This window comes from Zootermopsis nevadensis, unplaced genomic scaffold, assembly GCF_977971745.1.
Source record: "Zootermopsis nevadensis isolate Lab colony 2312 unplaced genomic scaffold, Znev_1.0 Znev_ptg000022l, whole genome shotgun sequence".
Taxonomy (NCBI): domain Eukaryota; kingdom Metazoa; phylum Arthropoda; class Insecta; order Blattodea; family Termopsidae; genus Zootermopsis; species Zootermopsis nevadensis.
Window position 1 is genome coordinate 22,892,602 of NW_028259154.1, and position 25,459 is coordinate 22,918,060.

The following is a 25,459-nucleotide window of genomic DNA, read 5'->3' on the forward strand; positions in this document are numbered from 1 at the left end:
GTCATGGTAAAATAACATAAAAATTAGTCATATTTTGTCTTTGTTTTTGTAGAATGCAAGGTAACATGATGGTAGGAAAAATTTTCATTTTATTCTCATTGTCAATACGTGTGTGACATGTGAAGTGTGATATGGGCTGTATAATAAATATTAGTATATGGTTTGTATTAAAATATTTATTTTTTTAAACATGGTATAGAGCAAAAATATCTCACATGTATGATATAAAGTGATGAGATTCATTAGTGGAAATGACTTGCATAAATAGTCTACAAACTTGTACTATTTTCTGATTTCTGATAACCTGCTTGCAAGTAGATGGTGGCCTTCAGGTCCGAAGATGGACGCAATATGTTCAACCGTAACTTTTGTGTGCAGCCAGAAGGCTACGCATCGCAACAACTCAGATCACCGTATATTTATACCGCCTTGAAATTCTCAAATCCTGCTTTGCATACATTTGAAGTTTATGGGGAAGGAAGATGCCAGGCCATTTCTCTTGAACGTATTATGTAAAGAAACGAAAAGAAGTGTGGTCATCTGGTACCTAATTTGGTAGAAGTAGACTACTTTGTTCATTCCTCTTTATATAATAAGAGCGGAACAATAAAATTTTATATAAATATTATCCACATAAAAAGCACTGGAACCAGTAAAGAGTCCGCTCACAAAAAGCGTTTTCTGTTTTATAAAAATGTTCGTAACATAATGCCTACAAGGCTCTTAGATTGTGCATGTAAAGATATTTGCATAATTGTATTTTCCCCAAATAACGTAATAGAAAACCTTTTTCTATGTACTACAATAAAGCAGAATAATATAGAAGAAGGCGTCTGTACGTTTATTGTTTCCTGAGAGGAAATGCGATTTAAAAGGAAAACCTCTACTTTCTTCAAAATTATGGATATTCTTTCTTGCTGGCGTTTTAGGGAGGATAATGTCGGTCGTTGCAAGGCGCAGTGCCCGTGAAGCTGGTTTCCGATCAGACTACGATTACTAATCTCACGCGTTTCACATACGTAAGCAAAGGAGCCCAGACTGTGGGACCTACGGTTTAAAATATTTTACGAAGTATTTTTTTTTATTTTATTTTAAATATCACTTGTACGTTTATATCTTGCTTCCACTTAAAATGTTTGATGTGATATGATATCCAATATTTCAGTTATGCGAATATTTGCCATGTGTCAGTTTCATCCAATTTTAGCTATTTCACGCATTATTTAATGTCAGAATCATTTTGTGACATTTAATACAAAATTTGAATATAACCAAAGCGTTTCCAGAGCTTCTGTTGAAATTTCAAAGGATAAATCAGTCGTAGACATTGACACAGATCTGCCTTCCATTTAGGGCTTTATTCAATTCATAAAACAGGATCGATTCTTCCCAAAGGTGCCTGACAGTAACCATAGAAAACCGTTACCCGCGCAACCAAGTGACAAATCTCTTGACAGTTTCACCAATGTCTCTTCACGTCTCAGAAAATACGGACAAGAGACTCTAGTCGCCTGACGTCGTTTCAATCGAAAAAGGCTTTCGAGATAATTTAGTTTTATCCTTAGATTTTTCGAACATCTTATAAATCCGGCTATATGTCGATACAAGCATCAGGACGCTTGCCTTTAGAAAGTACGTGGGTTAAAGAAATATAGAAATGCAGTAAAAATGAAAGAAAATATTGTTGTTGGTATTAACAGTTTCCGGTTGTAAAAGGCAAAAATATTAACTGTGCCAGTTAACGAGGATTATAAATATGAACTTATGGAATACACGCGATTCTATTCTCATATTGAAGGTAGTTCATATATTAAACAGAACTGTCTTAAAATAAAGAAAGTGGTGAGTCAGGTAGATAATTTGTGCTGTTCCCTAAGAAGAGTGACTTTTGTGACCAGACTCTTCACGTTTTCCACTTTCCTGAGAACTGTAAAAGCAAGAACGATGTGATGGGACGTACATATAGTTTTCATGGGAGAAGAAGATAAAATGTTTGGTCGGAGAACTTGTCAAATTGGAAGACGGAAACATGAATGGAATCCAATAAAATTAAGTTGATATTAAGGGAAGAGACTGTGACGTTATGAACCGGATTGAATAGAATTGATGCAGATAGGCTTCACTCTTATTGTCACAAACTTCTAACTTCCAAGAATGAGCCGGGATAGCTCAGTCAGTATAGTGACTAGCTACGGGCTGGACGACCGGGGTTCGATCCCCGACGGGGGCAGAGGATTTTTCCTCTAGCCTCTGCGTCAAGACCGGCTCTGGGGCCCACCCAGCCTCCTCTACAATGGGTACCGGGGTCCTTTCCCGGGGGTAAAGCCGGCCGGGGCGTGATGCTGACCACTCACCCCCATCTAGTGCCGAGGTCAAGGAAGAGAGGATCTATACCTCCACTCACCCCAAACGCCTACATGGCGTATAGTGGGTGAAACTTTACTTTAACTTTACTCTAACTTCCAAGAGGATTCCATAGAAAAATTCTACAAAAATCTGTTGCGTCGTTCTTCCTATCTGTCCTATATGTCTCATGTTCATAAATTGAAGTGCCGATCGATTGATGAAACGATTTCAGAATGTCATTTCACAGCCCTTCCCTTACTGTTCTAGCAGTATTCCCAGTTTCCGCTAGTCTGCTTCTGATATTATAATTCTACTTGATAAATCAATTGAATAAAAATTTCCTTAGATATTATCCATCGTCTAGTAAATATTAAACGTAAAACGACGTTTCGGAGAGCTCTATCTAGTGGGCCCAACTGTGTAGGAACCTGAAGACGGAGATAGAGTCCCATCTCCGAAACGTCGTTTTACGTTTTATATTTACTAGACGATGGATAATATCCAAGGAAATTGTTATTCAATTGACTCTTCACTATCGTCAAGAAGTTTTAGATTTGATAAGTGTTCTCGATGTGCTTATTTGACGCGTAATTTAGAACGCGTTCAGGTATTTGGTCAATAGCCATTATATGAACACTTCGAAACAACTGTGACTTTCCATCTCTAGCTCCTTGTAACACATTAAACTTCGGTGTAATAATCAACTTCTCAAATTTGTATCCTCATGGTACTCGGTTCGAATATCAACAGGATTACAGAATATCTCCAATTTTGACTGCTCTCGTCATCTAATTGGGGCGACTAAATTAATATTTTCCTACAGCACTCTAGAACCTGCTTTCAAATCCCGTTCACCACTCATGATCAAACCTTCCTTCTCATTCAATGTTTGAAGTACGAATAATTTTGTTAAACAAACCAATTTTTGACAGTATTCAGATCAGACAGTTTATTCGTGAAATATTATATTATGCAACCGATTTACGCACTAACCTGTAACCAGTAATACGATACATATTTGTATCAATTGGAAGTCCCTAATTTAATTAAAACGATTGATGGAAAGGTATATAGTGTATAAAAGGTACGATAGTGGACGGATTATTAAATTAATGAATTATAATTATCCAATTGGCGATACAACATTTGAGATAAAGCAAACTCTTTGAGGACTGTGTTAAGTAACATTTGTCCATTCTGCCTGATAATTATGTTTGAGGACTGTTTATATAAATAGTGTTGAAACTTGAAGCTTCGTTAATTTGTAAAACATTGTTATTGTTAAAATGATAAGGTAATACATAATAATTAAAGAAGGTAATGTGCGTTGAGTTTTCTGGGCGCTTAAGCTGCTGACTAATCTATTCATCGCCCTGATGATGGAGGCAGTATGACCTCTGAAACGTTGGTTAAGATCAACCAGACTACACAGCGCAACAACCCAGAAGACAGAAATCTTCATACTCATCGCCCTGATGACGGAGGCAGTATGACCTCTGAAACGTTGGTTAAGATCAACCAGACTACACAGCGCAACAACCCAGAAGACGGAAATCTTCCTAATCTATTCTCTCCGTCCGTCTGTCTGTATATATGAATGTAAGAAATCTAAAACCGCTGATCGGATTTTAATTAAATTCCATATTGATTAGTTTCACTAAAGCTTGTCGACGTATTTATGTTTTGGCTAAAATCAGACGAGAGTAACGGATGGTACCGTGCATGCAGACCAATGCGTGTTTTTGCGCCCTGAAGTGACTGGGTGTAGAGTCCCCGCGTGGGGGAATTTCCAGCTGGGGTAGCCCCAGTCAGCCGCACAACCATGTGGGGAGGCCCTGTGATGACATCAACCAACCACAAAACCCACGCATACAAATCTGTCTGACCCCAGGTAACTGACGTCATTGGCGAAATTCATAAACTGTCAAATGTTTAGTTGTAAATTCTGACGAATATTACGGAAATGGTAGGTTCTGCAGATCCCAACTTTTCATAACCTGACACATCTCTTGATGCAAGGAAGAACCTGTATGTTCATGTCTCGCCATCAAACCACAGGTGAAAATAATTTTATGGAGGTAGCTAATAAATGCTTTAAAAATTTAGTGAATATTTGTCAAAGAAGATAATGATAAAAATTGCATTCAGGAAGAAATTTAGAAAATATTGAATTTAGTGAACCCTTGCTACTGTGGAGTTTAGAACCATTTGAATTTCCGGCCGACATGCAAAATTCTGAAGATTCAAACGTACAGAATTATAATTTTACCTGTTATGTGTGCAAAACGTCGTCCGGGACATTAAGGGAAGAACAAGGATTGAAGAGATATTTGAGAACGATTCTGATGAGAATATTTTCATAAGGACAGAAGAAATGACAGGAGACTGAAGAAAATTGCATAATGAGGAACTTCATAAGTTGAGAAATGCACACACGATCTTACCTGAAGAGTCTGAAAGGAAGATGTGAAACTGAAGACTATGAGTGGATGTGAGGATAATATTAAAATGAATTTTAGGGAAATAGGGTGTGGAGGTACTGACTGGTCTTATCTGGCTCAAAACAGGACCCCGTGCGGGCTCTTTCAAACAGGTATTGAATCTGCGTGTTCATTAAAAATCTGAAATTTTCTTGACAATGTAATCGACTGTCAGGTTCTCAAGGACGACTCTGCTCGATTCAGTTAGCATATTGACACTCGTTAAATTGTATTTCAGTTGCTTGAAATGTAATTATAAATTTTTATAACTGCAAAGTTTTGCCGTCACATGAAAATGCCCACATTGCCATAACGTTGCAGCATTTAAAGTTTCTTTTAAGGTCAGTGTGTTGCGGGGAGTAAATCCACCACGAAAGCTCACGACGCTGTAGAAAATAACTGACGGATGTGAGTGGAAGCTGGGTCCATCAGAACGGCTTATCTAGCACTGGCCTGGCCTAGCACTGGTACTCGTCGTCTCTTAAAGGACTTGTTCGCTGCAGTCCATTTCCTACTGTGCAAACACCTCGCTAAAAGCTCTAGGCCCCCTTTGTCTTGCAGGGAATTACAAAATTAAACCGAAAGAATCATCACTGAAACTTGTTCCTGAAGCACGCAGACTCTCGCTTGGAATTAAAAGTACTTAAGGAAGGTTCTTCGCTTAAGAAATTGTTCTGTGTAAACTGCAGAGCTTATTTGTCGTGTACTGCGATTAGGCGAATGAAATGTACTTAATTAGTTGAACAGAGTGCGGAAGAAATTGTATGAACGTGAAATGTTGGGTGAGAAATAAGTTGGGACAAATTACAAACTGAAGAGTAGCATAATTTGAAATTTTCACACAGTGATATTACACTGAGTTTGTTAAGAAATGTTCGATGTGCGAGGCATGTAACATGCATTTAGCAAAGGAAAAGTATACTTACGAAATTATAGTCGGAAAATGTGAAGAAGAGAGAAAATTTGAAAGACCCATGCGTAAATAAAAGTCCGCTACTAAAACAGATTTTAGAAGAATAATGCTTGAAAGTGTGGGCAGTATTGAACCGAGCCAGGATACGGTAAACGGCAGGATATTGTTAACACGGCGATGAACATTCTGGTTCAGTATGAGCTAATATTTTAAGTAATTTAGTTCTATACAAATTATTCATATGGGTTTTCTCCCAGGTTTTCGATTATACCCTGTCAGTGTCATTTTATCGACACTCCGTATTAACTGATGTGACATCTAGAGAATGTAGAATGGACCAAAAAGTGGCTGCAGATCCGTAAAAACATTGCATCACCTCTTGATAACAACAAGAAAAAACAAGTGAGTTTTATGTGAAAACTTTTTTCGTTATTTTGAACCACCATATTATAAATGCAACATGCCACTAAATATACAGAAATCGAGACCCATACTTTGTTAACGTGCTCGGTGAAAGCATGCAAATTTTATTTCTTACAGAATTTTTCTGTAACCCCGTTATATCGAGAGGAATTGCGCATTGTTTTTTTTCAGCGTAAATCAATCGTGGATGTTTTCTCTTGTTACTTTTAACGTACATTTCTCTGGAATACCAATTAGTATAAGTGAACAAGACCACCCAAAGCCTCCGAGCACTTGGTAACGCGTAATATTATTAAGGACGCGGTTTTGTATAAAAACAACAGATCTGTATGTAGTATAAAATATATTGTAGTATTTGAACTGAAATCGGGATTCATGAACATTTGTGTTGCTGGCAGAAATGAAATTAATTTGATGTATCGTGTGCCTCCAGAGAGAAATACATGTATTTCACCTAGCAGCAAAAACCACACGTAGCTACAGTCACTCGAACGTGGCCAATTATTTATTATTGCAGAAGCAGAAGACGACTTACAAGGATAATTCTGTTGACTCTAATTGAAAATGGAACATTAGGATCTAAAATGCTTGTTAATACAATTAAAACGGGAGGTTTGAACAGAAATAATAATCAAGAGGAAAAGATGAAAGAGTGCGGATTTTTTGTTTAATAGGATAAATTAACCACGGTTAAGTTATTCCTAAGCTTAATTAAGTACCAGGCTATAAAGACTTACGAGGGAGTGGGACTTCAACACATGCAGGGGTTTAGATATAAATATTCAAGAAATTGTATACGCCAAATGTGAGTAATATTTGTAACATGAAAAACAGACTTTTATACGTATGCCTGGAATCGTTTACAGATACTTCGATGCGGAGTACATTCTAGAAACCATGGCCAAAGGACTTTGGACTTGAATGAGATTAAGTAAAACATATTTAAGAAAAGTACATAATTAGGATTCGATCCCCTACGGGGGCAGAGGATTTTTCCTCTAGCCACTGCGTCCAGACCGGCTCTGGGGCCCACCCAGCCTCCTGTACCGGTATCCTTTCCCGGAGGACAAGAATGAGTAGGAGCTATACATCCACGTCCCCCTCAAACGACCTACATTGCGTGTAGCGAGATGGCTTTACTTATACATAATTAGGATTATTAGGTTTATTAAATAAGGAAGATCGAATGAGTTTCGCGGGGTATGTAAATTTTATGGGACAGATGAAGAACACATACAAAATGAATTTGGGAAATCTCAAGACGAGAGGCTACTTTGGAGACTTGTGTGCAGAAGGGGGGGGGGTATTATTTCAATAAATTGGACTGTTGCGAAGCAGGGTTGAATTATTGCGCTGGACTGAATATTTCAGTATTAGGGTTAAGTGGTGTTATTAACACTCTGACGAAACTTTAGTTTCCATATATGGCGCGGAATTTGTGGAAAGGCTATGCGCAATTTCTGTGTAGAGTTATTTTGGTAATTTTATCGAGTTCGTTACTTAATTAGTAGCGTTACAAATTACAAGTTGATAATTTGAAATAGGTAATGTCAGGAAATTTTCATCTTACATAAAATGACGAACGTCTCTTCTCTTCTGATGACGGACTTTACATAAGGTGACAGGTTGTCGTAAAATAACGTACAAATCAATTAAACAGCGTAAGATGTTTTCACGAACACGCCACTGAATTTTCTGTTTTCATTGCAGTCGAGTGTCAGAAGTGTTTTGTTTCCCGAGACTTTTAACCCACACATAGTTTCTTTTCCGACGGCTTGGAGAACCTTCACCTCCATTTTGTCATGTTGCTCAGTTCCACGTACAATTAAAACAGCGAACTTGGACTGACGAAGACCTGGGTGCAAGTTTACAGTAGCGTAAAAACGATGATGAGGATATAAGGGAGAATAAGAAGAGTTTTAAGGATAAAAGGTAGAAGGGCACTTCATCAAGTTTTACTTTTCCGCGATTCGACTTCACAAAACCAGTGGAGAAGCGTCATATTGAAAAGTAACGCAGAAGAAATAACATGTCTGGATTAAGTATAAGATACTTTGGGAAACAAATGACAAAGAAAATATTGCTAAGTTTCGGCAGTGTGGTCAGTAAATTGCTACACCTTGAGTGAAGGCTGGAATTGATTAAGGAGTATCGTAGGCGAATTAAGGCGACATAAATAAGAGTTTTACTTTCGTTAGTAGGAGTCACAAGAATAGCTTGCATTCTAAATTATGAATGCCATCAGAAACATTGGATAAATAATACAGTTTACGAACAGGAGGCACTGTCAGAAGTTCCATTGCCCGAAGAGGCCAGCGACGACCTAGAAAGAGATGTAAGAATGAATAGCGACTGTGTTTTGGAACTGGGATACAGTACCCGAATCGTGCCAGAGGAAATACGAAGAAACAAACGAACCAAAGGATACAAAAAATTTGACATCAAATGATTTATTAAAAACAACTGAAAGTCTTTCCCACTTGATTCAGTGGCTGGAAGAGAGCTAGGGAGTGTCGTACTTTTGTGTTTGAATACGTTAGTCTATGAACCAGAAATAAATCGTGGCACTTTAGAGAAAGGACACTTTTTAAGAGGGATGGATAGAATAATTTCATGTGTAGCACTGTGATAAGTAGTGTTACTTTAAGAAGTTCGTATTCCTCAACAGCTCATTAGGGAACCCTCTCATGCGGGTTTGTATTCCGTTTACACTTTCTGACTGTCGTTGAAAGACACAAAAGTAATTTGCGTTTAAAAGAGAGTGGAACCATGCCACGAGCAGGACCACTAGGGGAGAGATAAAGACAAGGAGATAAAATGGAAGAAAAGAGAGGTCATGAGAAGGGAGGACACAGTTTCCTTAAACGGATGTACGTTCGTAAATTTTCCTTTGTTCTTGCTGAATCTAAAAATGATAAACTTATTAGCTAATGTATAGGACTCAGAGGTTCGGCATCGTTTATAATTTATTCACAAAGGGAATTGTTACCTTCGCTTCTTAGAACTATGGCAGATGTCCGTAAGAACGGCTTTGGCACTCTAACAAGTGCTTTAAGAGCTTTATTTAACATCTAATATTGCGTAGGTGATGATGTAATATTGCAGCTCTACTCCTCGCTTCTCAAGTACAAATTTCTCTTACGCAGAATATAAAATTCAATGGCAGAAATTGGTTCCTAACACCGGCATGCTTGTTAACGCTATGCATAATTTATATTGGTTGATTATTTGTTGATTTAAAAACGCTTTTCAGCTACACAGGTTATGTAACGTACAAGACGAGGGTGACTTTTGAATTGGAAAGAACATAGAAGGCATCTGTTGTGGTTGTTTGCGTTTTTCGTTCAAACTGTGAAGTTCTCGCTGTCGTCATGTTGCTATTATTTATGACAAAAGACTAAATATTAGGAATCAGGTGGTCTGCAGTGACACCAGTTACATTTTGTTAACATATATAAAGTGCAGAGTGGAAACGCTCACAGAAAAGGAAAAATTCCTCAAAGACAGTAAATGTATGTATTATAGTAAGCCAGAGTAATGCAACTTAATAAACACGACTCATCTGAGCACACTTCTTTACCTGACAAAACTGGAACACGGTCACACCAAAGAAGTAAGCCTGAAATGTTAGAAGTCAATGGCAGATGCACCACCGGAGTTCTGGTTGTGAAGAGACTAACTGTGAATGCTGGGAACGGACAGGAGGAAAATACTGAAGATGACTTTAGAGGGAAATGGTTTGAAGGTGTAGACTTAATTAATCTGGTTCGCGATATAGATAAAAGGCGGGAACTTGTAAACATGGTAAAGAACCTTAGGTTCCGTAGAAGCAGAAAACGCCTTGCCTAGCTGTAGGAATTTTGGTTTTCGCGGTGATGGGGGTTAAGAAAGTCGTCTTTTGTGTTGTTACACCTTGTCTCTTTTGGTTGCATATTTCTTAAGAAATAATATACCATGACATTACTCGGATGGTTTGCTGTACGTAGGGACGATAAATTATCTTTTCTTCAAACTTCTTATCGTAATAACAAAGACTGAAATATAAACATGTATTTTAAACTTTTAAAAGGTTTATAAATGGAGTAATTTAATTAAAGCTCTTTGCAGTTGAATAAATATACTTCATTGAATATGTATTTCATCGTCTTCTGTAACTTTTCGAAAAATAATTTTTAATTTTGTTGAATATTTATCGAAGTAAAAGCAAAGTTTCCCTAAGCCATTAAGTATTGTGGCATTTCTTATTTCTTAGAAATTTTCAATGAAATATTATTATTAGGCCTGTGTTTCACGATCATTTTCAGCACAATGTTTACAGAGACAGCTGCTGAGCCTGAATATGGACGGGCAAGCGTAAACAGTCTCTAAAGAGGGTGACAAGGAAACTTTTATTTTGTTCTTTATCTGTCCATTATAATGCCTTTATTACATAATGCAGTTATCAGAGTTTATAAACAGTTTCATTAACATTGGTACGTCACAAACACACTTTGAACTTTAAAGTCAATCTTTTCTATCGAATGGTGAATAGTTAAGAATTTCACTGATCGATTCTTACAATCGCTCCGTGAAATCCGTAAATATTCTCGCTGTTTATTAGTGTCTTGAACAGGACTGTTCGTAATTCTGTTCGACGTGGTTTCTTGAGTGTTCATCGGTTTTTTTTTGATAGTACGTTTCTTAAATGTAACCATAGAATATAAAGACGAATGAGGAATGAAGACTCAGAAGAAACGCGTTTGAAACATCTAAGGATATTTCTTAAAAATCTGAGACTGAGGTTTGTATTTCGCTTACATATCTCGGCCCACGTTAAGTGGATCCCTCGCCACCGAGGCATGACGGCGCCTCAAGTTGCTGATAGATGAGGCGGTTTCCGGATACGGTGGGTGACGACGAATATATCGAATGAGCAGTCGAAGACAGCCGATGAGGAAAGGTTCTGTAGATCGGGGATTTTGGGCTCGAGCAGACAGCCCCTCGCAGTAGAAACGTTCATGTTGCTAAATGTTACGTGGGACTAGACATTAGATGGATAATTTGGCAAGATCTAAACAACTGAAGAAGGACCCTGAGTTTTGGAACTTGACATGTCATAAAGTCTATTCCTAATATAATAGCCATTGTGGGTCACCCTTGACAGTACGAGTGCGCTCTTCGAGCGTCGCGGAAAACTATAAATCATGACGGTGGAGACTCTGGTAGCAAGAAATGCTAACGAGGCTGTGCTGGCGTCTGTGGTGAAATCTGGTGGAGTCTGGAGTCAGGCGGCTGGTTTTATGTTGGTTAGGTTGGCAGGAATGAGGCTTCGGTCACCGTGAATATTTTTTCACATCTAATTCGATTTATGAAGACATTTTTATACATTTTCTCACCTTCAGTTCGATTTTCAAGAAAAATTCTGCAATATAATATAATAGTAATATTTGAAACAAAAAGATTCAATCCTATCAATTTTTCCTGGAATGAGTGCTAGTTAAAATATGAAAAACATAAATTTACTTCTTTCTTTGTATGGATTTGAAACTTGTTTCTTTGTCTTTATGAAAGAAAACTAGTGATCTGGCACGGCGTCCACTGATCATTGCAGTGAACGATCAGGTTCCATAAAACATGTGGATTTTCTTAACAATTCAAGTCATTTTTAGCTCCATGCAAATATTTGCGCCATTTATTTGTCTTTTGTTGGTGCATGAAGTAAATTTGATTTAAAGTCAAATTGGAGGCTCAACAACAGAGCTAATTGCCATTATTAGTCCCTGGCGTAGAAACTGTAGTCCTACAATATTTTCTCGTGTATGGCTACTTAACAAATCTTGTAGTTTAACACACACATCAAATAAGTCTCCTGCATCGTGAGTCCCATTTATAAACAATAAAATTGCTACTTTGTTCTGGGACTCTAAGAAGCTATGTACCCTTTCCTCTACCCAGCAGAACGTGTTGCCTACGTGTTGCTCATTCTTTCTGAATTCAGCGACGTGATTTTTTTGGTCTAGTGCTGACCTAGTTCTAAACGTCACGTTGGTCCATATGGGTGTGAAACTTGGTCTCTCAGCACAAGGAAAGAACAGGCAGAGAGGATGTTGAAAAATGTGGTGTCGATTAGTGTATTTGGACCCAGTGGGGCAGAAGTAGAGGAGACTGGAGGAAACGCCATGACGTAGTTTCATATTTCTACGCCAACAAATCTCTTAATATTCTTTGAGTGATGAAATCGTTTGATAAAAACGTGCTGAAAATGTAGCAAGCCTGTGGATAATAATAAATGCGTATAAAATGTTTAATTTTTAACCTCAAGGGATGAGGCCAAGAGAGAGATCTAATCTTAGATGGGAAGATAATATTAAAGTATATGTTGTTTGTTCGGAAAATCATATCAAGACTATAAATGTAAATACAGAGTTATTGAATGTAAAGGGATGTGGTATAGTTGTCAGTGACCTTAAAAGGGTTAACTAACGTTCTGGTCGTAGAATAGAAAGTTCCAAACACTTTCAGTACCCAAGCCAGTCATTTATACGATCTTGAGCCAATTAAATTTAGTGCTCATCCTAGCAACCATTACCCTAAAAGAGCCATTTTAATACCTCCCTCTCCTCTCCCCTATATCATTTCCCGCAGGATTCCGAATTTCTGCTTAAGTGTCTCGTCTTCTCAGTCGATCAGAGGAGAGGAATGTCAATGAAAATAATGTTGGGGTTTTAATATAAGTGATATTATAAGTAAGAAACAGTTTTTCCGTATAAAAAGTGACTGTAGTAAGGCTACGAACAGGCGGGAGAGTGTGATATGATTCCATTTGTAGGGCTAGGTATTGAATTATGAGGTAAAAGGCGACTGCCACATTTGTGTGGTGTAGTATTTCTACTACATCAATTAAAATAATATATAAATTCGCTTTTGTGAATAAATAGATTATGGAATGATAGAATTGTTACACAAAAACACTTAATTGACGATAATTTTATTCAAATAACAACAGATTATGTTGCACTTATGTCAGCCTACCGTAATTCAAATCGACAGGCATAAATACAATAAAGTCTGTTGTTATTTGAATACAGTTATTATTCAAAGAGTACAGAGTGTGAAGGGACACGAGCTTAAAAAGATGGTTATTGGCGTAATGAACAGTCAGATTAAAAACTCTGGAATGTACATAATTATCGAAAAGTTATGCAACCATTTCCTGACATGTGTTCTGTTTGTCAAAAATTAAATTAAATTAAAAGAACATATTATACGAAACGATGGAAATGTCCACCGCTTTTAGCGATGCATTTATCCACTCTTCTCTCCTTGTCTGATGCAACCTGGTGAGGAGCTCCTGAAGTGAGAGAAGCGATTAATCGAACGATATATTTTCGATATGTTCAGTAAAGGTGGAAAGAGAAATATGTACCTAAACTCATTGCGGCAAGTTAATTAAGAAAGTGGTACCAGGCAATATTCGACAATGAATACTCGTTTCTCTTTTCATTAAGAAATACTTGCGCATCGACTGTTGAAGTTAGCGGACGGACTGGCGCGAGCAGGTTACAACCATGACGTGGGATCTTGCTTAGTCACAGCAACATTTATTAATGTAATGTAATGTAATTGTAATGAATTTCAACTATCAATAAATATTTTATTATGAGTTTGAGCGACCTTTCGATTGCTCCGTATGTGAAATGCGCGTGCTATAAATTTTAAACTGTAAGTATATGGAGGTACAAGGCCTGGGCCAAGACGAGGTGGATTGATTTTATTCAGAGGTCGGGTGGGGTTGTTTAGATGTGGCAGTGGGCCACAGAAGCTGCCAAGAAAAAAATTATAGCTTAAAATCTGCTGTTTAGCTATGACTTACTGACACTGATTGAATATAATTTATATATATATATATATACCAAAATAAAAGTAAAGTTAACGATTATGCGAGTTTGGAGTTCTCTCAGCCATAAAGATACGGATGTTCCGCGTGGATTTGCAGGTAGATATCAACGTTCCTCCGAAACGTCGGTGTCTACCGGTCCATACGCCCTTCTCAGTTCATTACTGAAGGAACGTTCTAAAGAGGCGATGCTCTATAATAGTGTTCAGAAGGTATCGGATTACCTATTTTTCGTTTTTGTTCGTAGTCTGTCCAGGCGGATTCTGTGACGGTGCCTCAAATAGAGCATGCCTCCTTCATTTAACTCCTCACGCACCGACGTCTTCATAGGTTTCTTCCCATTTCATTATACCATTCAACTGTGACTACGCCATTATATAACGCAAGAATCAATTCATCGTGAGCCTTTTAGCCTTCCATTCCATTATGTATATAACCAAGATCATTGAAAAAACTTCGTTTTTTCATCTGGGGAGAATAAGGACGTCATAAAATGAGTAGGGAGAGACAGAGGGATTTTAAAAATCTCGACAACGGAACGGGACTTACGACACTCCGATGTATGTTTGTACAACGTTAATCAGTACTCAGAAATTAAGTCAGTTGAAAAGTGAACAGATGAAACGCTCAGAAGCGTGGCTATAAAAGTTAATAATTATTTTATAAAATAATCTTGACTAATACGCTGACTAATTACATTAACAATGATTTGAAAATTATTTTTATATGGAATAATGAGAATTATAAATGATGGTCAATGTTTTCTTTTACTGAAGATTTCTGTCTTCTGGGTTGTTGCGATGTGTAGTCTGGTCGATGGTTATCAACGTTTCAGAGGTCATACTGCCTCCATCATCAGGGCGATGAATATGAATATTTACAATATACACGGCGCAACAACCCAGATGACAGAAAGCTTCATACCCACCGCTGTGAAAACCTCAAATATTTTATTTTACTGTTCTCTGTCGTTAGACCTGTTAATCTTGAATGCAACACAATTCTGACGCGTCCTACAGAAGCGTCAATATTTTGAGAAAGAACCGCGCTTTAGATAAGACAAGGAATTGTTTTACTAAAAAAATTTAGCTTGCTTCAGCAAGTCGTTATGAAAAATCATATTTTATCGACAGAGAGATAAATAGTTCATTACTTGATATTTGCTTGTTAAGGTATTACATTAATTTGCTTTTGTCATTACCGATGACAGTGAGTGTGTGATTAAAAGTTCCGTTTATGTTATTTCACCGGATGCAGTTGCGTTATTCATTTGTGCTTTATCTGAAAGGAAAACATGTTTTCGGATAAATAAAAATTTATGTTATCTGTTCTGAAACTCGGAAACATTTACACTGACCAAGAGGCGAACCGATATATGTCTTTCTCAGGGACCAATCAAATATTCTCTTCGTCAACCTAAAATAACAATACGATACTTAATTGCAACTGAAAGGACAGGTGACGGAGCACGAACATGTCGGGTCGAGTCTTACCTGGTCGGTCGCTTGAATGACGCGGGACGAATCAGATGTGACGACGCTGAAGATGATGAGGAATGAGACAAAGCAGCTGTCGACGACGCGGTCACGGTGCGATTCGGCCCGCCAGCGTCGGGACGCTCTTGTTATATACCCCACAAGCACCACGGGGTGGTTACCCCCACTGTTCACTCGCCTCATGTGACGTCACTCGTATTGAGCAGAGGGGCGTAACTTATTCAGTGCATATGGCGTTGTTATATCGACATTGTTAAGATCTGAGCTTGTGGCTTCACAATGAATGAAGTGGGTTGCCTTGCCTAATGAACTACCATCCCGTGCCTTTCTTCTATTCTTTCTTTCTTTCTCTTTGTGTCTTTATTCACTCTCTATCGCTAATTGTGTATGTTTTTTGTATCAGGCGCACGTTACTAGCATCTTGTGTATGTAAAACCTAGTGTCGTTCGGGATTCGTGCAAAGAGTGAGAATTCAAATGTTCATACGGCAGCCATGTTGTTATCATCGAAGGTAGCGGTGAGAAAACGTGTCTCTGGTGTTATAAGTGATGGTCTTACTTTCCTGTTACGTATGTCGAAAATATACCAGATCTCTGAACAAATTATTGTTTGAGGGGAAAGAATAGCTTATAATGCGCATCGATACGTATTTTGTTTCTTCCTTTTGAAACCAGCCCAAGACGTGATTCATTAGGTCACGGACCGATTCAAGACAATTTCCTCCGTTGGCATCTATACATAGATATCCCAACTAGTGTGTCACTCTAGGGGTTTAAATTAAGATTTTGTTTGAATAGCTCCCATACGTGCTACACGCCCATCCAATCTCATCCTTACATTTCTATAAAGGGCTTGGAATTTAGTGAAAAACAGAGATTGTTAGATTCTGGTACTTAGAGTTATCTCTGCCAGATTCACTGGGTTAAATGATAATTTTTCGAGGTACAGAAACAACCATAATAATTATCAGCATCATCATCTATGTCAATGGCATTCAGTGAAGTAGCTGGCGACTGGGGCTTATTTCGATTATCCGACTGCCCGTATTAGCTCTGAGACCGGAAGGTTTCGTCGGGGTAAAGTGGCTGGAGCGTAAAACTGACACCTCTGTCCAGTGTCAAGAGAATGCATTTAGGTTTACACCTCCGTGCCTCCTGTTCGACGCCTTACCCTGGTGATCTGACACGAGGTAAAGGTTTCGGAGACCTCTGGCTCTATCATACTAAATTACCGCGGACTTCTGTCCGAATTAACGTTGATGGTCACCCGAGAAGATTTTTGTGGTCCGTATATGGGTCACACTTAAACGGGACAGTCGATACCCACGTGACAAGTAACAAACGTCTCTACCCGTGTCTTTGCTTGTCATGTCAAGATTGTTTCATTAAGTTATCCTGGCAGAAGTTAGATTGTAGGCTTGTAAATCTTCTCCGGTCTCACTCACCATCAATCTATGCAGCAGTAGCTCTAGCGCGTAAAATAAGGTTCTAGGTGTCAATGTTTTCTGATACTGCAAACTTCATTACCTTCTTGCCGTAGTGGAATCAGAGCTTAGTAAATTAACGCAAAGGTGGGAAAGTGTACTCCATTTTAGATTTCACAAATTAAATCTTTGGAATTAACTCCTGAAACTTTGGATTTTTAACAAGAGCTAAGACCCTGATTTGGGGCGGGGGGTTCATGCCCGATACAAGGTCTCTAATACAAAAGCCAGCACTACAGAGACAATATCGTAATCCACTTTGAAAAACACATGATTTCTAAATGATTCGTTAAGATTTTTGCTCACTGTTTTTGCCTTCACATTAATTTATTTTAGACTTAATCCACCCCATTGGTTTCATCCCCTTAGGTAAAATACGTTTTAATACTACCCTGTTGTCATTTACTATGCTCCAGAAATATATTTATTGTGGTTTTCTGGTAAAAAATTTGTACTCGTATCTTATGTAATCAGTAAATTTATATCACCATAAACTTAATTTCACACATAACATTGACGCTGTACAAAGTGCATAAATAGTTCTGTTTAAATTCCTGATTATACTCTCAACCTGAAATACATGCGGCCATAAACCATGATGGTAACAAACCATTTGGGAAAACTAAGTGTGTGTGGGATCACAATATTAGAATTGAACTTAGAAAAAATGTCTTTGCGTATGGCCTGAATTCAACTGGATCATTATAAGATCTAATGGCGTGCTTTAGTGAACATGAAATTGAGCCTTGGGGTTTCAAAAGTGAAGGGATTCCCTTCATCGGCTGGGTAACTACTAACATCTCAAGGAGAATCATGCACAATAGCTTAGGTTATTAGCTTACTCGACTTTAAGAGACCCGATGTCCATAGTTATGGGAAGTTTCATAATGATGAGCTACGCACACATTTGTAATAACCTCTTCTCTCTGATCACGACTATCGACAACTCGACGATGCTAGATAGGTTCCGTTGTAGTAGTTGAAACTGAATTCGAAGTTGTTGAACAGAGAATTAATAAGCTTAGCCACTTGTGAGTCCATCAAGAAATATTGTCTATTCCTATATCCATTTATGATTGGAGATTCATTTTGTATCTGTTCTACTTATATGTCATTGAAAAAATAAGTCATTACATGAAGTTGGATATCTTATGGGTCATCAGGTATTGATTGAGACAGGACGATGAGTATGAAGATTTCTGTCTTCTGGGTTGTTGCGCTGTGTAGTCTGGTCGATGTTAACCAACGTTTCAGAGGTCATACTGCCTCCGTCATCAGAGTATGAAGATTTCTGTCTTCTGGGTTGTTGCGCTGTGTAGTCTGGTCGATGTTAAACGTTTCAGAGGTCATACTGCCTCCGTCATCAGGGCAATGAGTATGAAGATTTCCGTCTTCTGGGTTGTTGCGCTGTGTAGTCTGGTCGATGTTAACAAACGTTTCGGAGGTCATACTGCCTCCATCATCAGGGCGATGAGTATGAATACTTCTGTCTTCTGGGTTGTTGCGCTGTGTAGTCTGGTCGATGTTTACCAACGTTTCAGAGGTCATACTGCCTCCATCATCAGGGCGATGAGTATGAAGATTTCTGTCTTCTGGGTTGTTGCGCTGTGTAGTCTGGTAGATGTTAACCAACGTTTCAGAGGTCATACTGCCTCCGTCATCAGGGCGATGAGTATGAAGATTTCTGTCTTCTGGGTTGTTGCGCTGTGTAGTCTGGTCGATGTTAACCAACGTTTCAGAGGTCATACTGCCTCCGACATCAGGGCGATTAATCGCCCTGATGACGCCCAGAAGAGAGAAATCTTTATCATTGACATACGTAAGGTGGGCAATCTGGTCTTCATATTAAGCCTAAATGTTATATAGCCCTAAACTTGGTTGTCTAGCCTATAGCCAGTCGTTACTGGCTTAGCTATAGATCCATTTGTCTCGTTCGATTGTGGTAGCTCTCAGCTGAATCTGATGGCAAACCTTCATATACTTCCAATTTTTATACCTAGTTAATCCTATACTCTTAACGTAGATTTATAAAGTAGACTTTACGCTGTCTGGCTATCGAAGTCACCTACAAGATAAACTACAAAATAAATGGTTGTTGGCTGTACCGATTAGCTTTCTGTATGTTTGTGAGTTTTTGACCATAATAAATAGCCTACAGTATAAACAGTACCCGAAAAAATCTAAGGCAATGATAGTATGACAATAACCGATATCAGTTCTAAATATGTAATAATATCAAATCCTGGCTGACAAGCTGCCAAATAAAATGAGATCCATGATAAAATTAAAAAAAATGACTATAGCTTAATGTGAGTACAAAGTTTAAGGTGTAAAATCCGAGATAGTGGCGTTATATAACAGTTAAACAATAATAGAGCCCACAATTGTCTTATTTTCTTCGCTACGATAAATCTCTTTCCGTGGAGTGGCAGGCGTCCGCGAGAGACACTTTGAAAATTACAACCCAAGAGAATACGAACTATGAACAATTTATTGCCTGCGATTTATAATTTAAGGCATATATCGCCATAACGGTCCTCACTCTAACTTTTTATGGGTTAAAACTAATGCACGTCAGGACGAAATAACTCACATATAGGCTCTATAGTCTTTTAAACATATAAGCAAGTCATTAAGTTACCGCAATGGGACTTGATGACGTTTGTCACAAAGATTTATAAAAGTAGCGGATATCGGTAGTCATAAATCACATTTGACTAACACGATGTTTTTGAAAAGTTGATCTCGTGACTTTTTCGTTAGTTTGTTAGTTATATAATATTTTATGGACTACTGAATACGGCAACATATTTTATCTCTCACACGAGAGAAATATTATCCACCTTGTTTAACACTCACAGATCGGAATTCAAACCCATGTCTTTATAGTGAAATTATTTGTTAAAGGACTTTGACGTTCAATTGTTTCTATTTTTGTTGCTAAGAAACTTAAAGTATCCTTATAAGTAGTAATTTATTTGTGTATTTTAGTAAAAAGTAATAAACTTATAATGAAGATTGCTTTATATATGTATATATATATATATAATAACTATTTTTTTAGTTTTTAAATGTTGGGTCGTAGGAATACAGGCAGGATATAACAGGTCAACTAAAAATTATTAACATACTGCTTTCAGGCAAATAGCATATCGACGGCTGAAATCGATTAGATGACACGAAGAAGTGGAGTTTGCATTGTCCTGCGTCAGCAGAGTGTGATCTTCAAGGGCACAGTGCAGGGGCACGGCAAGCAAGTTTTCTGCCTTTGTTAAGTTTTGATTTGTTACCTCTCAAAACAGTAGATAATTTACTTTGTAGAATCATGTATGCTCACGCAAGTTCATCAATCTCATCGCTAAAATTAAGGCTTCTTCAGTGTCATATACAAAAGAAATGTCTCAAAAATTTTATAGCTGATTTTAGGCCGTATTAAATAACTTTTATTAGTTTAAGTATATTAATACGTTTGTCACGTGACACGGCAGCATCAGGGGGGAAAATTCTTAGTAATACGTACGTAGTGCAGTTTTCGTTTTCGGATGACATCCCGTGGGTTCGGGGCATGCGTCAGCTGCTAAACCTCAGGATCTGTTACTGATTTCACACATAGACAGTAAAGTTTAGAGGCAGTTAACCTCGAAACATAATTCGAAGGCAATTAGATATCTGCCGAATTTATTCTAAATTGTTGCTTTGTTTAAATTAGTCGATCCCATAGTAATGAATTCAGAACCAGAAAGGAAATAAGAATTGGAATTCGATGAAGTTTATTGCGAAGTTCACTTCTTAAGGTTACGTTATATACTGAAAACTGTGTTTTTAGTACAGTTAACGACATTTCTATATTCAATTTTATCCATAAACAATCATGTCATGTAGTATAATGTTTAACGAAGTAATCATAGGCAGTCTCTTTAGTTACGTTTGCATGCCTGCATAGCAATAATATATACCGATCTAAATAGATACAACATAGCCAAATGTCAAACATAATACCTTCATTAGTGTACTATCGAGGTACATTTAATTTATAAGACAATTTAAAATGTCCATGTATTTCCTGAATTGTGTGATTTACGATGGAAACTTCATATTTTAGTTGTAAAATTTTGGAATCGAAGTCTTCCGGCAGAACACTTTTGCCACATTACGAAATACAAATGCTATATTAGGACAATAACATAATATGTAAAATAGGGGGTTGACGTGTTATCAGAAATATAACATGAAAGCGTGGATTGGATTCGGCTGCCTAACGACAGGGTTTACCAGTTGTTAATCAGTTATAAATGTGTTGTTACCAGAGTTAACAAATAATATAAGCGTTACGTTTAATAGTAATTAGATCTATTATTTGCATGTTTTGTTTAGGCGCCGACAGAAAAACTTGATTCGGATTGGTATATAGACCTTAAGTAATTAAACCAAATATTTCAAAACATATTATCAAGGACACAATGTTAATACATTTATTTTCTATTACATAAACTATTTAAACGTTAATGTTTTATTGTCACCAAAACAACTAACGTTATTGAACGGGGGAGGTCCTAATCTCGTAAATGTTTGTCACTGGGTTAATGGGATGTGTGATGTATTTGTTTATAATGTGTTGTTGTCCATAGTGGTTTAGAGATACTTAGCAAAACTCGACATGAGTTAAAAAAAACTAAGTGTTTTAGTGTAACGACATCCATGAGTAGGAACTTCGCTCGATAATTTTCAGTGCAAACTCTACATAATATTGAAAGTATATAAGTGGTTGCGCAGATGGTGGATGTAAACAGATTGCTTGCAACGACATCGTAAGACGTACAACTCAAATAAATGGACACAACAGGACTCACAGTGCTACGCAAAAACAATTTTTAAAACACTTCTAAATTTTTTTTTTGAAATTTTTAACTTGTTAACCGTTTTAATTAATTTTAAACGTTTCAACATGTAATTTTAACATCACGTCTTGACATCGGGGGGTGGGGGGTGGAAATATGATGCCACGTGCAATGATGTGAAAGCATACAACTCGAATAGCGATTGTCACATTGGCCCGAAACATGTTGTTCTAGTAAACAGAATGAGAACCAGGTGCGTTAAAGTTACGGACAAGAAAATCGAAGTGGCTACTAGGTTTTTATACGTGGTGTTGACTGAACTAGATGGGAAGTGAGAGCTAAAGTTTAAATATTTTTTTAATAATTTTAGCACATTAAATATTACGAATTTAGATACTGTGAGACAGTGTATGAATATTCAAGTGAACTAGATTCCGGGTCTTTCTTAAGAACTGCGTGATTTTTGACAACCGTCAAGGCTACAAAGATGATATATTCAAGAAAGATCCTGATTAATATGACATAACAAGAAATCCTGTGGGTTGGTTCGTATTCCCTATGAATAGCAGCTGATTGTTGATTGAAGATAAATATACATATTATAAAACGTGTTATTCGGTGTAACGAAGAGAATGTTAAGGCGTGGGAGGGTGAAGATAACGGAGATGGAGAAAATAAACTGTTATTTTAAGTCACGTTTTGTTTAGTTGTGCTATTTTGTCGCCCTATATAAATATTTAACATTGAAATTGCGTGACAGTGGTTTCTAACTTATGTGAAGTAACCCAACGCGAGTACCTGCGATCATTAAACAATTTTTTATCCCGGTCAGTGGCCATTGTTTGTAGTTATTGTGTCAAAAACTTGTCGGCGGCTGGCGCTGCCTCTGCGTTTAAGTAAAAGAACAATGAGAGAGAACATTTCTTGTTTCTTAGGCATAATACGTATCAGCTGCAGCCATTGATTACCGTCCAAACATTATCCATTTTATTTTGTGTGGTCCTGTTTTAGGAGTTTCTGAGTAGACACTCACTGGCGTCTGCCAGTAACAAGTGGCACGTCTGAGTTCTGAAGATTGGTTTCCGACTTTTTCGCTATCACCAATCAGCTGCTATTCACCGGAACGTGGGCTCAAAAGATTTAGCAATGAGAAGGGCAAAGTATCACTGCGTTGTTTGTGTCACTCAGATTAAGTTGACTTGTATCTTCACAGAAATGTGTTAGAATGAATGCCTCAAGCTATAAGAGCAGACCTGTAGCAGGTTTCAAAATGTATAGGTTTTACTGCCCAAATATTTGATGCCTAAATATGTAAAAGGACTTTTCAAATTAAACGAAAAGTAATTTTTTGGTAAGGCAGTGGGCTGGTCACTCACTACTCACAAATGCACGCTTCAAGACTAGGAAAACCTCCGAAAAAAGGAGATGATGAAGGCCCACAACTGGGTTGTAGAGACAAGAAGAAGCAGAATTTTCCAGTAATATATTCCTTTATTTCTCTAGTATCATTATCTTCGTTATAGTCACTAGCAAAATTTGCCTAATGGTGGAAGCACACGGAAAGTTTTGAACAGTATACTAATTTATATAAAATAATATATTGAACAGAAACCAAATAATTGTCTTAAAAATGTATGAACCAGGATAGCTCAGTCAGTTAAATGTGTGATTCCTTCCCCGGTAGAACAGACATTCTTCTGCTCATTACGTCGTCAAGACCAGTTAAGAAGTCCACCCACCCAGGTGGTACATACAGTTACCACTGATCTTTAAAGGTTTAATACTAACATCTGCCATTACAGGCATCCAAAGCCCGGGGTTTCGAGGAACACGCTTTGCGAATTACTGCCCTAAATCATATGTCAAATGGAATAATGCCAGTGATTTGAAGACTTAAATGAGATTAATATTGACTTTCCTTACAATCATAACCGTATTACTGGAAACTAATCGGTGAGTGAAATCTAACATATTGCTGTAGGGAATCCCTTGATGGAGCAGTAAAATGAAGTACCATTGAAATCTCGTTTTCGGTCGGATTCTGTATAAATCGAGGTTGCATATTACTGAAGTTTGCAAAAAGTCTGTCCAACTGAATCAATGTTCAATTATTGTTTCTCAACGTATTGTAAAAGAGTGAACTTTGACATTAAGCCTACGCCGAAATACCGTCTGGCGCCGTGTAAAACATTCCGATTGCTTACGTCATTTCGTTGTTCCTCTTAAATCTTCTGTCCAAACAACTCTCTTGCAATAGAATGGCTTTGGTCAGCAGTATAACGTCTAATTCTCATGTGGAAATAATACGATTTAGGTTCCAGTTGGGAATCGTATTTCATTAATGAATTTTTGTTTCTCTATCTCTACTCAAGAGAAATTGCAACAAAATTTGTTTTAATTTCTGATTTTTACAGTGACCGTCACATGTCCCGTCTGTATTAATACATAATAATGTGTATAATTATAATACTGGCTAGGGGGGAAAATTTAGATACTTATGTTTGCTGTAATATCTTATGGAATTATGCGTCACAGCTCCAAAAAATTATCCAGTTGAATTTGGTTCTTGTTAATTTTTGGAATTTACTAATTATATTAATGCAAATGCCGATAACATAAATACCGCATACTGAAACACAAAAACTCTTTTGGAAGTTACAAGGAGGTTGGTGTGGAAGAATTCAGCGCAAATGTAATTACTCGTACCTCTCGCCACCAGATATCATAATACAGATATCTAATACTGCTTCGAGAAGTTTTGGAACGTTAAAAAATTCAAGTACGATAACAACAAACCAAGATAACTTAAATATAAAATGAATAAGAACAGATTGGATTTGAGGGGGGGGGGGGTTATTTATACCATTGAGTTCTACATATTTCCACTCCCATTCCAAAAAAACAAATATTAAAATAGCATATTTTTACCTGTTGTTTTTAATGGTTTTATGTTCTTTCCTGTCCGAACAATACATATAGAGAATATCTGAGAAATTAAATAGGCGGGAATTTATGATACACGAAGGTTGTAAGATGTCAAAATATTCAACTGTATAACTCAACAGAAGACACTAATCTCGAAAAACTAGGGGTAGTTGAGAGGAAATGTTAACATTTATGTTAAATACATCGTTGGCTAGCTTTGTGAACGCAATAACGTACCTAAAAATAGGAGATTTCTTGTCCAGTCGAGTAAATATAAACTTTGAAGAAAGACTCCACCAGAGAATTACTACGCACAGAAATTAAAGGACAAAGTTTATACTCATTGACTCCACTTTGCTGATCCTTATGTGAATGGGTCGAGATGAGTTCGTGTAGCAGTGAAGATTTGTATTCGGACCGTACTTAATTCAAATCTCATCTAGGTCATAGGCCGTCCTGCCTGAGGATTTTCGTGGTTTTAATCAATGTCCGTAGACAAAAGTCGGGATAGTACCATGAAATAAGCCACGGTAGTTGATTACAAAATCCTTACCTGATCATGAAGGTTAGCATCGGCAAATGATGTAAAGACATGAATGTAGAATGGTAAATCTAATGAATAGGCTTAATTGTCATGGTATATTTTGATATGTTTTTTGTTTAAATCTTTGAAGCAAGA

At 37.4% G+C, this 25,459-nt stretch overlaps 2 protein-coding genes across 2 annotated transcripts in view; one reads left to right on the top strand and one right to left on the bottom strand.

Annotated features, from left to right (window-relative positions):
* Nucleotides 1–15,651, bottom strand: part of Mip (Myoinhibiting peptide precursor) — a 63,085-nt gene extending 47,434 nt beyond the window's left edge. Inside the window, exon 1 of the mRNA XM_087353600.1 lies at nucleotides 15,532–15,651. The gene's annotated coding sequence lies outside the window, so the exon portion shown is untranslated. The remainder of the gene's footprint in view (nucleotides 1–15,531) is intronic.
* Nucleotides 1–25,459, top strand: part of MCTS1 (malignant T-cell-amplified sequence 1 homolog) — a 399,788-nt gene that overhangs the window by 153,733 nt on the left and 220,596 nt on the right. The window lies entirely within an intron of this gene.